We start from the raw sequence: 14,836 nt of genomic DNA, 5'->3' as shown, positions 1-14,836 counted from the left end.
CCATGCACTGAGCCACTCTCTGCTGGTCCCTCAGTAGGCGTTTCCAAATAAAATGAAAGAAACAGACACCAGGGAATCAAAGGTTGATAAGCCTTTTGCTTAGCCTGAGAACCATTACTGAGTTCCTCTTCTGTTGGTTGCTGCTCAGTCTGCCTTAGTGCTGTTAGAGCTGGTGAATAATGACTCATTTATGAATAATAGCCTCACTAATCTTCACAACAACTGTTAGTAAAAGGTCACTTCAGCTCTGAAAATGTTTGTGTTTCCCTTTTCTTGTTGTAATAAAATCTTCAACTCATGCAACACGCAATTTAAAAGCTTTCTTTTTTTGTTACACAGTTGGAATCAAAATGGGATGTTGTTTACAATGTAATGTTTCTCTCACTAGAAGAGAGAAATTAATTCTACCTATTTTACTATAAGAGTAACATGCCCTTACAGCTTATGTAGTACATTTTAATTATGTGTTTTCAAAGAAAGAGCAAAAGAACAAGCAGCAGGTAAGAGGTGAACTTTCATAGTAAAACTGTGAATAGGAATGTATAAATGTATACAATGTGTAGAAAATACTGCACGAGGATGGTATGCTGTTGGAAATGTCCTAGGTTCTGTATTTGGTTTCTGCATGGTTTTATTATGGCTTCTACATCTTTAATTTTTCCACCTATGAATGCTCTGGCTGTGTCAGGTTTTTTATCATATTTGGTGCTGGTTTTTTTTTTTTTCTTTCTCCAAGAGTAATTCAGAGTTGCTCACTTTCTTACATGAACTACAGATGCTAACAAGCGCTGTTCATGTAAAAAGTGAACTGTAGAAACATCACATTCTGGCACAAATGAGTTCTACATTTCAACAAATCAGTTCTACATTTTTAAAGAATGAACATTTGAAAAATAGGTATTCTCAAAAATGGGGAACATTTAAAAAATACGAGAAATAAAGTAAATTTAATACTGAAATACTTTAGGTTACTTACTTCTGAGGTGAATGTAATTACAGCCAAAATAAATAATTAGGTACAAATTTTTTACACAGATTTCAGAACAAAAGTAATTTTGGCAATATTTTAACAGAAAAAAATACCACATGCCATAAAACTGTGCTTCAAGGCATCCTTATGCTTTGGCAAAATTATTCGAAGTGGTATGTAGGTCACCACATTATCTGACATAATAAAGTTAACAGCATAGAAGCTCAGCATTGCTGTGTACAATATCTAAAGTGAGGATATTTCCATGCAATCTGCATAATTTTCATGCTTTGCATTAATCTTCATCGAGGCAACTGCCTTCCCATCTAATGTCTATGTTTGATATGGGGGCCTTCTACAAAGCGTCATTAAAAAGTTATTACTCGGTAAAACATCACTGTTCATGTTCTTCAGGATGAGGTTTTTCTTGCAGAGACAGAGAGGTAAAGAGAAAACAATTATGTTAGAACTGAAAGGAAAGCCACAGATATGGTATGAAGTAAATTAAAGAAAAAAATGAAAAAAAAAAGAAAATAAAAAAAGCAAATGTTATTTTTTTGTTTATTAGCCTGTATAAATTGGGCATGCATACTTGAAATTACTCCCTGTAAGGGTAAAAGTGGCTGTGGTCATAAGCACAGAGGGTGCCAAAGTCTCATCAGGCCTGGTTGTTGTTTCTTCTGACTTGAAGAGGTCTCTAAATCTGTTTTCAAACTGTTGATGAAGTCTCTCTTTGATGCCAGGTTTCTCTTCCTCTACAGCAATGTGTCCCCCAGTCTCACAAGATAGAAGAGGTCTCTTTTTATTCATTAGTGTGTAATAACATCAAAGAAATTCTTTGGGAAAGATTTTGTAGTGCTTGTGCAAACTGTGCCAGCCTGCGTTATCCCCACCTTCTGGAAGAACCTGAATGAAAAAAGTTCCCAGAACTCTTGTGTTTTTCCCTTTGTAGAAGCAAACTCAACAAGACCTCATGCTTCCAGCCTGCACTGAGCCTATGAATCAGGCAAGCCTATTTGGGACACTTAATTAGTCCAGAACTTCAGAGCTGCAGTGCGGAGGGAATGGCCCGACCTTGAGAAGAGCATCCCAAGCACGCAGCACATCTCCCGGCCGGCAGCTCTTACACCTTTACTGCACCAACCTTAATTCTCAGTAATAAGTCAGATTCCTTTTTTATGGGATATGGCACTGCAGCTAAACATAATCTTGTGTTCACACAGCCTGTCTTCCTTAATATAAATCTTGTTTCCCCTCTGAGATGTGGCTGTGTTTTCTGCAACATCAAAACTCTACAATTTCCCTGAGACTGCATGAAAGCTGAAGTAGGTGGTCTCATGACAAAGCTGTCATTATCTGGCTTTGATAATAAAATTGCTATCCTTCTTTCATCCTACCTGAAAAAAAACCCCAAAAACTTTACATATTATCAGTCATTTGATACAGTTTTAAAACATATTAGAATGATAATTCCTTATCATTCCAGAAGTATTTTTTGGTGTCACAGACCAAGTTAATAAATTCCTTCCACCAGAGTATTGAGAAACATATTTCTTCCTTTTGAAACAATGGAGTGAACTCATTTGCAAAAGACAAACATAAGTCTTGCTTTTCCCACTGGAATTTTGAACACATTAGTTCACTATTCACCCAGGAATCATGTCTGGTTATGCACCCTCCATTCTATTTTTTCAAGTAGAAATGATGAAACATTTGCAATGAATACATGCCAAAAAGTCAGTTTATAGCTTTTAAAATAATTTAAATCTACACTTTGTCACTCATTGACATTTCTTACTATCTGTCATAGAATTCAGAAAGTTACATATTTATGACCAAACCTGACCATGCTCTCCAGATTTATATACTAATTTCAATCTTTTCCAATTTCAGCTTCAGTCAACACATTTAATACGGTGCACGCAATTCCAATTATTCTTCCACTGTAGCAAGGCAAATACAAGCTAAGATGCAAATTAGCTGCTAAACATACAGCCCAAACCTGCACCCAGAGCTTCCATTAGATCACTCCAGAGAGAAATTTATAGATCAAGTTAGCTGACTAGTAATTTACTCATTTTAATTTTTTACAGGTTAATTTTGCCAAGACCAGGAACACATCTGTTTCAGTTAATTCAAGGTAATTCACTTAATTTATTATCCACTGTAAAGTGAGTCAGCAATTTCAATGAGTGCTCCTTATGTGTGTTGTGTGTGGGAATAATCCCACAGTCAACATCAGAAAACTCAACAATTTAACAAACAAACTGTTAAGGTGCTGATAATTTTTGAAGGTTTGGTCTTAGCCTTAAATGAAATCTATTGGGAGTTGGGGGAAGCATTCTTTCCAATCTTCACTGAATCAAACCATTAATATGAGCATGTTTTCTGTAAAACATACATGACAGTATATCTGTCAATATACCAATTAATATGAGCACCTAAAAGAACTTTAATCTTAAATATTTAAATGTACATTACCCAGATACTGGAATTGCTTCACAGTTCTTTCTGGCTTTCCCAGAGTAATATCTTATCACTTATGTATATTGCACTCTGAAAGTGTGGTTTCCTGAAGGCTATCTGAAATCCTGTTCACTTCAGTACCGGTTCACAAAATTCACAGCATGACTAGAAATGTGAGGACAAAAATAGAAGCAGCCTTTAGGTAACCTGGGGATTTCATTTCATTATAACCTAATACTCTTTCCTTAAGTTTATATGATTTTTGTAAAAAAAACATATTTAAAAATTAGTGAGGGGAAGGGACTACAAGACCTTGCATGGAAACTAACTAGGAATGATTGCCATTCTCAAGGCAAACTTGAATTTTTTCGTGTTTCTGAAAACCTGTTTTTAACAAACAAGAGGTATTAATTAACATCATTAAAACCTGAACGCTGTTTTTATTTGCCAGATATTTCAAGATATATATAGAATGATAGATTGCAATTATCCTCAAGTAAGAATCAAAGCACATCAAACTTATACAAGTATCTTTAAGCTTATTCCAATTCAGACAATTTCCTTCAAAGAATTCAGCTACATTAGACAGCAAGTCCTTCGTAAATCTAGTTAAACCTTTTTTGGCATTTGTATGATAATCTGCCTTTTCTTACTTAAGGATGTTTATTCTTGACTGTTTCACTGACAAAGAAAATGACATTTTGAGGTACTTTAAAAACTGAATTCCAGTTATAAGAGAAGCAACCCATGAGCCAAAACAGTTGTGTTTTATTCCCAATTCTTTCAGGCATTTTCCCTGCAAACTAGGGCAAGTCACATCAAATCTCTCTTTTCTTTTGTTTTCTCTCAATTTACCCTTCTGGAAGCTCCTTGGAGAACAGATTTTCCATGTACCTACCATTGTCCCAAGGAGGCCTCACTCTCAGTGAGGTCCTCTGGGTCTTTCATGTTAGATTCTACATATTAAATTATGAATAGAAAATACTATTTTTTTTTTGGTGTGGTTTACAAATACACATGGGCAAAGTGTGAACTTTTTTCTCTAAAACAAACAGGATTTTCAGAATCTGATAGTGTGGGACTGCCATAGACAAAGAGTGGAACAATGATACTCAAACCTAAGCAGTCAATTTTACTGCTTTAAAGAAGCAGTCCTTGCAAGAAAATTACAGATACAAAGAAAGGGGGAAAAAAAGTAAACTTGTTTACATCTTCTCTTTCTGTTCTTGATGGTGTAAGTAATTATTACAGAGTAAGGACCAGATCTGAGAGTCTGACTATTCTTTGTCACTGGAAAAGAAATCTAGATTTAATTTTTTGTTGCAATGCAGTGTAGCTTACTTGTTACCAAAAAAGTAGGAATGCAACCATTCCATTTAAAAAGATGTGTATTGCTGTACAATGTTTTGATCTCTATTGTTCACTCATATTGAAAAACTTCAATTTTTGCTCTACTCAACAAGCAGATTACAATTTCCAAGGAAATTCTCAGCTCATCTGCTTTAAGGCAAACTATGTTGCTACTTTTTTTCACAACTTATTTGTCTTGCAAAGGCTATAAGTAATTTAAGGCATCTTTTGAGATTAGTGGTGAGGGAGAAAAAACATGAGCAGGGAAATAAGAGAAGATTTGAGAGAAAAAAATTATCTCTGACCACAGAAAAGGTCTGAAAACAGTTTTATTCTCACCTAGACTGGAAAGGGAATATTACTTTTTGTATGCAACACAATAAAGCAGTAAAATTTTTAAATGCACTTGGCAGCTTGCTGGTGTATTTTCTGTTACCAGGTACAATTCCAAGAGCTGAACTCTTTGCCTAAGGGATATACCAGGGGTTTTTGCAACAAAAATGTTTGAGGTATTTTTTTCCACTCTTCATGGGAGATCTGCTTCAGAAATAGTCTCAGAAACTTCTTTAATTTTTAGGCTCAAAATAAGCAAACTCTTACAGACATGTTTAAATAATGGGTTCAAGAACATTGAGTTTAGATTAATATATTAAAAAGAAACTACCAAGAGCGAGCTGCAAAGACAACAGATTTAAGATAATTCAACCACAACAAAAAGCTGGAAATCTTGTGTAGTTTCTAAAAAGAAAAGAAAGATGTTTTCTGTGAACAGTTCAAATGTCAAACCTAGGCAATAATTTAAAATAACACAATCTCCTCCTCCGCTATAGTTTCAATGCTCAATCTTCACAAAAACAACCTCTGCCAGACAAGAAATGGTCTTCACCTGACATTGATATAGAAATAGATTTTCAAGTGGTACACATTGGCAAGTCTAAACCATTTCAAAATGTTATGTCAACAGAAGCATTTTTGTTAATATATATGTTCTGATATGAAACAGAGGATATTTCTTCACAATTGTGAAGATTTTTTTATAAGCCTGAGTTGACCAGAAGTGAAGAGGTGTGGCTCAGGCAACTGCTCAAAGTAAAATAGGAACCTAGGAAAAAGGACTGGGAAAGACTGCTTTGGGAGTACCTTGTTAGCAAGCAACTACCCAGAGGTTTCTATTCAGCAGAAATAGACATTGAAGAAGAAGAGCAAGTTTCTCCAGGGCAGCTAAGAGCTGGGACAGTGAGGTGAAGCAGCACAAGCATGCCAAGTGCAGGATGAAGCAGAGTCAGATTGCCTGGGGGAGCAATAGCCAGGAGATCTGAAATGCAGACAGTGGCTGCCAGCATCTGGCCTGAGATGAGCAGGCAGGGACCTGAAAATCACAAACTGAAAGAAGATTGTGGCCAAAGCAGTGGGAAGCAAAGAGCAGCCCCACTAACAGCCTTGCCAAGGAAAGGACTGTACATAGTTTTAGATCTCAGGAAAGCAATTTTAGGGATGGCAGATCATCTCATTGCACTGTAAATTATCCTGTTGCTTTTACCCCTTGATAAATTACTTTTCATCAAATCAATCGATTCACATCTCAAAGCGAAGAAAAAGCAGCAACCTTACGGCACTCCAGAGAGACCAGTTTCATTTCCCCGAGGTTCTGGGGAAGGCTGAAGCTGGCATTTATCAGTGATCACTACATTTCAATTGGGAATTTTTGTTGTCAATCAAATTCTGGACTAACGGTATTTATTCCCAAATCCAGCCAGTGAAACTGAATATCTGATTCCTTCTTCAAACTAAAAGTAAGGCAATTTCATTGAAAAATAAATATTAAGACTATCTAGCAGAATTTGAATATTTTTACATCTCAGGTTTGTTGTTCCTGGCTACTTAAATTTTCTCTACTTACAGCTATGCACCTTGGGGTAGAATTGTCTATGTTTCTTTCTTGCATCCAAGCTTGCCTGAGTTATAATACAGTGAGAGTTTTGGATTTGCTTTTAACCAAAATGCTAATGTGAATAGAAGCCTTACACTAAGACTAAAATATCAGCTCAGTATTAGATGCAGCACATGAGAACCTGCTGCTGTTTCTCAAAACAAAAGAATACATGTCCTTCTTTTAGCACTTGCTCTGAAAGGCTGGGGGGAAAAGGTTCCCTGGAGAGCACCTAGCACCCTTTCCTTTCCTGACTGAGGCAGGCACTTCCCACTATCTTTTTTAGTATTTCCCAATGCAGATAAAATATTGGTGACCAGCTGGGTGCAGGTCTCTTTCTCTAGCCTTTTTTGATCAAGAACAGAATAGTTTTTTCTCCGTATCTCTGTATTAAATTATGTGATTAAATGAAACTAAAGCAAATTGCAGTAACTTCCACAGGTGAAACTGAAATTACCTCCAAAGTATTCTATATTTCTGTATGAAATATAGATGAGGAGTAAGATTCTGTGACAAAATAAATTGATTTTGGATCAGTTTCTCTTGCTTGACAAATTTTTAATCAGACTATGGAGAAAGAAGAGAAATGGCCATCTGGCATTTCTTCCTCTACTCACATTTTAGAGGATACACCCTTTTTTTTTAGATAATGGTGATAGTTTCTGACTTTATGGAGATATTCAGGGCTGTGAGTTCTTGCAGTGTAACTGAGATTTTAAACCCTAAAGAAATGAGCTTCCAAATTAATGCAAGGAAAAGCACATGCATTGTTCTCTGGACAATGGTACCCAGTGACACTGGAAAACATGGGTTTTGTTTCTCAGATACTTGTCAGCTAAAGGCTGCAGTTCCCACTTTTCTTAAGACTACACATTTATTTTTCTAGGTGTTGGAATCTAAAATGCAGGGAATTCTCAGAACTTTGGGCCTGTAAGCCAAAGCTTAGAATTAAACATGGGAGTTTATCTGAGACCTTGGAAAAGGGTTCCAAACTTAGGTGTTAGAAGCAAGAACGTGGATTTTTAGTTTAAAGCGGAGACACATTATCTAAGTAGCAGAAAGGTTAGAGTTTAAGATATAGAAAAAATAAAAGTGGTTACAGAGGTAAACAAGGAGTTTAGAATGCAGTACTGTAGGTTTGTGCATCATAACATGATTGGCTAAGAAAGCTTATACTCTAGCACGGGTCCATAAGATGAAATATTTAATGATTTGGTCAAAAACATAAATATCCTTGTTGGCAGTGTTTTATTGGTCAATAAATCCATAAAAGGTCTTGTAACCAAGGGTCTTGTGACCTTCTGAACCATGCTGTAATGATGTGAGCCGAATTCACCCTGCCTGCCCATGTAGAAAATAGGAAAAATAAACAAAAGCTCATCATCAAAACCAATTCAGAAATCCCATCTCGAATTCCTTCTAAAATTCCCCACAAGGGAATCACCACATTTAGGTTTGGCTTAAGTGTGCCAGGAAGCAGAATGAGCAGGCTGCTTCACAGTGGGGGCTGAGCTGGGAGCTGAGAGTGGCTCAAGAGCACGTCATGCCCTCCCTGGTGGGGCAGAGTCTACCAATAGCCCAAGGATCATCACACCCTTTATAAGCATCATTTAGGAAGGAAAGAGAGAAGAATGTGCAGTAAGTCATTGCTGACCAGCCCAGCTCAGGTGAGGTAGTAACTGGGTGATGCACGTGAATGTGTACAAAGCCTGTACAGGTCCTTGCCTCTTACTGGTTCTGTATCACTGAGGAGAAGTAGAGGGGGTGTTTTCAGTCCTGGCTAGATATAAGGAAATTCCAACCATTTGTCCAACACACAAAGGCTTGAGTAGAAAATTAAGGCAGAATAGGTAATAAAAATAGAAAATGGGGTTTGGAATAGTCATTACTAAGCCACTTGCTCACCTTAGCACCAAAATAACATTTTCTCACAGTAGTTATAATCCTCTGTTGAGTCTTTAAGAGCATTTCAACCCCTTCCATTATTTACACATTTTTTTCATGTAGAAGTTGGGTATATGAATAAACTACAGATAAAAAGTAAACCTATGGAACACTTTTCAGGCTCCTGTTTCTTCTAAGTTCTCCATAGGGCACTGATAAACTACTACAGTGAGGAAAGCAGGTCCTTTTCAGTCATTTACAACTCTCCTTACTCTAGAGAATAATGTTGTTCCTAAAAAGTGGGAGGCAAAATAAGAAGACATAAATTAGGGAGAAAACACAGACTAAAGAGAGTGGTATTTGATGAAATAACAAAAGTACTCATAATTGCATTCATTTGCAATCATGAGATGTAGGAGTGCTCTCTAATGAAAAGCAAAAAGAAAACCCAGTGAAAGTCAAAATTGTAGTGGTTCTCTTGCTGGGGTCAGGAAAAATATCTTTCAACATAACAGAGCCTAACCTTGACAAGTTACATAGTTCAAATAACAATCTGGAAACAATAACTCCAGGATAAATCATCCTGGGCTGATGTACCACAGTCTTTTTAATACATACTAGATAAACAGATACAAACAACAAAAAAAAGAGACTACACTGTAATTACAGCATTTCATCACCCTTTTGCAGATATCTACATAAAAGAACTGTGAAAGTGGTCTCAAAATTTCTTTGTATAAGCCACGCAATAAGGACCATACATAAAAAATGGATTTTAAAATATTTGGAGGGCAAATACTGAATATCCAAATTTCAAAAAAATTTCAAACACTGAAAAAACAAGGGGATTTTAAATGAAAAGACAATGACTTGAAAACGGAGGTAAAGGAATTCAAGGAATTGTGCATTTTTCAGGAGAAATAAAAAATAGTTCATAATATTTTGTCTGATTCAGTTGAACCTTTAAAAACTGGATATTTTGGCTATAGTAAAAACTCTTTCTATATTTTTTGTTTTGAGCATAACTGTCACAGTAAAATTTGTGTGTAATCTGTTACTGGTTTTTGAGAGAATGACCATGGCTAAGGGTATTTTACAATTTATATATTGACCAAAGTGTAAGGGTCAAAGATCACGTTCACGTATTTGTCAAAACCACAAATATCTTTTTAAAGTTCTTCTGTTTCAGCATAGAGAGACTGGTAAAAAAATTCAAAGGTTAAAAATTCATCCTTATACAAAAATTGAGGATTGCATTGTTTATGTAAGTGTTAGAAACAAGCATGCTTTGCATAGCTGACAGTACTTTGGAGGTTATCTACACGTAAACAGTATCAGAAATATTTTGTGTCTGGTTGTACAGACTGAGGGAAGGTTTTCTGGCACGTCTTTCTCTAGGGAAGTGACACACCATGGCACATAAGGACAACCTGGTGGTTGCAATGTTTTTAGTCATTTTTGCAACACAATAGTTTGGATTTGAAATATTTTCTATAACAATAACAGATAACACACATGGAAAGCAACAAGAATAAAATGAAAACATGCTCCACATCTCCAATCTTTACTAAATGCATACACACATATAAGTCCAAGTGCTCATTATTTTACCTTGTATATTTTTCTTTTTTTACTGTTTTATTACAGATGTTCTTTCTAGAATCATATTATTAGTTGACATCATAACTTTTTCCTAGTGTCATATCTGTATAAACTACAAAGCTAACATAAAATAAGACTTAAGGAATGCCTACTTACTACTTGTACTAACTATAATTTAATAAAAGACTAGCAAAATGAGGGAAAGATTTTATAAAGTGCAGAATTTGTTGAAAGGGACTAATAGCCACTTCTGAAGATTCTATTTTTTTTTAAATTGTAGATTAGGCAGCTTATTCCTAATAGATTTTTAAAAACTGAAAAATTTCCCAAAAATGAGAACTTGGGATTTTTTCGCTAAAAATGTAGTAATGATGCAAATATGATAAGCTGAATTCTACTAGTTTAAAAATCTCGAATTGTAGAGAGGGCACAGCTTATCACTGTCTTTTCAGTGATAAACACTTTTTAATAACTGCTGCATATTCATACTTCATTAAATTTTATTCAAATATACTGACATTTTTAATTTGATTTAGTTTTCATTTTCATCTTAATTCAACACAGAGTAAGAACTAAGTAAAACTTCTGAAAATTAAAAGTATTGAGATACTCTGATAATATAAAATCAAGAATCAGTAAAAAAAAAGATTACTGGGTTAGGTTGTTTAAGTATTTCTGTACATATTTGGGAAAAACGTTTCCAGGTTTGTTTAAACTTTATATGCAGCTCTTCATCAATTTAGTAGTAAATGCTAAAGTTTCCTTGGAGGAAGAAAAGGGACTAAAAAGTGTTGTCTTAGATAGCATAGGTTCTAATATCATCATCATAGCACAAGGATTTCATGTTATCAGAGCTTCAAACCTTCTTAATGTTCCTCACAGGCAGGTCCTCTACTCACTGACGGTTCCAGGTCCCTGCAGTAGTAATCTGACTCCTCTCACTCCTCTTTCCTTACTCTTACTTAGCACTAGTTCTTATTGATTACAGGTGTAGCCTGTCAAGATCAGGCCTGCCTCCCGTCTTCAGCAACTGGTCCAGCTGTAACTCATTGGGGGACAAGATCACCCTCTACAATCACCTTCTACAAAAAAGTAAAACCTGAAGTGCTGTTGTGCTGTTGAATGAATCACAATGTGTGCATGTTCATTAACCTTTGGGTAAAGTAAATGTTTTAAGCTACTTATGCTAAGTCAGTCCTCAATAGTAATCTATTTATTCTTGAGTTTAGGTAATGCTACTAGCACATATTTCAGCCTCTGTGAGGTAAATCCCAGTTATCCCTCTTGGTATATATCACATAATGTGCTATGTTTCTCACTTCTTACTACTTTTTTTCATTCTGTTTAGTCTTAGTTTTTCCACAAATATAGACAATTTGAATTCCATGGAGTGGTGCAACATGCTGCTACATGTCACATTTAAAGAATTCAATTTTTTTAGCAGTTAGCCAAATATTCCTTTGATTTAAGGGACTTTTTATTGCTTGGTTGCAACATCCTAAGTGGAGACAGTGTTGCTTAGAGGATACATGTGAATAGTAGGATAGCGCTCTTCGACTGTGATTAAAAGCAGTTCCTGAGAATGAATCCCTCCTTTGGCTTAAGACATCTGAAATGAAAGTTGTTATGCATGCTGCCTGTTTCCTTGCATAGTATTTTCATTGCCTGGTTACTGTAATGGAAAGGAACCAGTTTCATTCTCTGGGCCTCTCTGGAAAACTATGCTTGGATTATACCTTGCAGATCCTTGTTTCACACCTGTCACACCCAATACCAAAGATCCAAATGCTATTTTTACCTTTACCAGGTAAGTCTCAGTCACTTTATCCAGCACTATTTTTCTTTGCCACCACCATTCGTGAAATGTACAGCACTAACTGTTACAAAGTTTTACAAAGGAAAAGACAGAGATTACCCAGATGATTACTCAGTAAAGGACAAAAAATACCTTAATCTTGAAAGAATTTAATATACTTGCAGATTGGAGTATGGAGGCATTAGACTTCTAATGAAATTTTGTTAATAAAAAATTAATCTCCTTGGCAGCCCCACCCAACTTTATGCTGTCTACTTGTATTCTGCGAACACAAGGGAAAATATGTGCAAGTGAAATGGACCCTGAAGTTTATACAGTACTTTTCCTTTTGTGTATCTTCAACTAATGGCACCTAAATGTGCACCTGAGTGCATAATCTGACATCTTTTGACAGTCTTTTAAAAGCCTTGACAGAAAGCATTTTTCATTGTGTCATTTATATGCACCTTTCTTAAATAAAGGAAGTTTAATGGCCTTTTCACCATTTTACTTCTGTACGCATCAAAAAAGATGTTTTGTAGTAATTAAATTGTAATTGTCAGGCCCATTTCCTAACTGTGTTTCTAAGTTGATCTAAAGATATGTGAATAACATGAAATAAATTATAAATACTAAGTTATTGGTTTATTCTAAATAATGTAATTACAGATTTGCTTTACCTCAACAATGTCTCTGGTCTTCACACGAGTCTCAGTTAGAAAAGAAAATCACCCATCTATGTGAGGATAATCCATCTTATCCTATTGTCATGTACCAAAGTGCCATAAATTGACTAACATACCCAGGAAAGGACTGAAATAACTATGTCAATGATTCTTTTCTGAAATTTGTGAGCTTCTGTTCCAATTGCCCTTAAAAAAAAACAAAATAAAAAAAGAAGAAGAAAAGGAAAATAGGGGACAGGAAGAAGGGAAAGGAAAAAGGAAAAAAGAAGAGGGGGGAAAAGGAAATTTGCTTTCTAACAGATACCAGAACACAAGGAAGTCCCTATTTCTTTAGCCAGCTTTTGAAAATCCTAGCTTTACCAAATGATGTAGAATTGGGCACCCTAATCAAGACTTAAATATCTACCAGCGGAGAACATCTAGCTGGCTGTATCTGCAGTCATCAATAAAACATTTGTTTAGAAGTCATCAGGAGGCATAGAAGAGGGGCTGGCCCTTAGTCAGGTCAGCAGAGGCCACAGGGGACACAAGACCAGTGGGCAGGCACTGACCCCTGCACTGCTGTCCTGTGTCACACAGCTGGGTGTGTCATTTGAGCTGAGATCGGTGCAGAGCCTGCAGCTGCCCCAAAGCAAGGGGAGAGCTCCCTCAGCCTGCTGCTCTCAGATCTCTCCTACCCAAGGGACCCAGGACCTATGGCTGACCTGCTGGTCAGGGATCAGAGTCCTGCAGAAAATTTCTTAAAGGAGAATCCTCCTTTTTATAAAAATAGAGACATTAATGACTAACAGAAAGACCTCATGATGTCACCCACAACTGTTTTTCTCCTCTTTACAGAATTACATTGAATATAAAAATTTTGCTATAAATGTTCTTTATAAAATTTGGAATTGCCAAACTCTGCATAAGAGGTACAACAGAAAAGATTAACTGGTAGCAGAGTGGGCTGCTGACTCAGAGCAGCATTTAGGGGGCCTTGTATCTGTGTGTTGCCTTTTCATTTTATTCCTTCTGACCACTTGTGAAGGTGTGGCACATCTCTGGTGTGGTACTTACACTAGATATATGTCACCTGCTTTCAGTTGGTGCCTGCCTTTCCTTCCTCTGCAACAAAAATACTGCATATGAGTTATATATGTAAAAACACACATACATAACTTATTTTTTAATAACCTCATATCCTCATTGATACAAAAGAGTTCTCTAGAGAGTGGCACCACATACAACTTGGTGAAACTGTATCACCCTTAGTTTAGAGCTATGTCAAGACCATCATGGGTAAAGCATGAATTTTGCTTTACATTAAATTAGTTGTGTGACAGAAAAAGCAAATTTGGAGCTGTATTTATATTCTCTCCCTTCAAAAATAATGAGTAAATGATCAATATACTCAAAAATTACTTGCACAGAGGAAATATTTTTTACATTTTGCTCATGAACTTCTTGAAGTACCACAACACATAAATCCTATAAGGATTCCTAAAGTATTAGCTATGTATATCAGTAATGAATACATCCAGAAGTGTAATTAAAATAAACATGAAGGCAGCAATATATAATCATAAAATCCAGCAATTTTCACCCAGGTCACCTCACCTATCAAACTCCAACTCCTCTGCAAAACCAGTTTCAGAATTATTTTAAATAAACACAGAGATAATAATGTTTTTATGTATTCTAATAGGCTTGAAAAATTGTTTCCAGACCACAGTATTATAGTAATAAACTAGTTTATTAAGTGAGTATTCTCTCTTCAGGCATTTCATCTCATCTGCATTTTAATCTTCCAACCAAAGCTGCTTTATTAGGACACTAAATATATTAGCTAGAATTCTACACTAGAAAGTAATTTCAGAATATTTAATTCACTAAATAAAGTAGTATATTAGTGGTATAATAGAATATAAAAGATAAAATAATAAATCTAGAAGATGCCAAAACTGCTTTGGTTAACTAAAAAAAATACAGTTTTGAAGAACAGTGGTAATTACTATACCTCAGTCTTCCACTGTCCTTTCAGCAAGTGAGTCCCAAAGCACTGTGCAAAGTCATTACTTTTGCTTTTCAGATAAACAAAGTGGCTCAGAGATGGAAAAGTAACTTTTTAAAGTTGCTCCACAGATAGAACTGGGTACATGAAGGAATATTACACA

The sequence above is a fragment of the Serinus canaria genome, chromosome 2 (assembly GCF_022539315.1).
Source record: "Serinus canaria isolate serCan28SL12 chromosome 2, serCan2020, whole genome shotgun sequence".
In the NCBI taxonomy this organism is placed as follows: Eukaryota; Metazoa; Chordata; class Aves; order Passeriformes; family Fringillidae; genus Serinus; species Serinus canaria.
The sequence above is the reverse complement of the archived record's forward strand: the minus strand, read 5'-3'. Positions refer to the sequence as shown.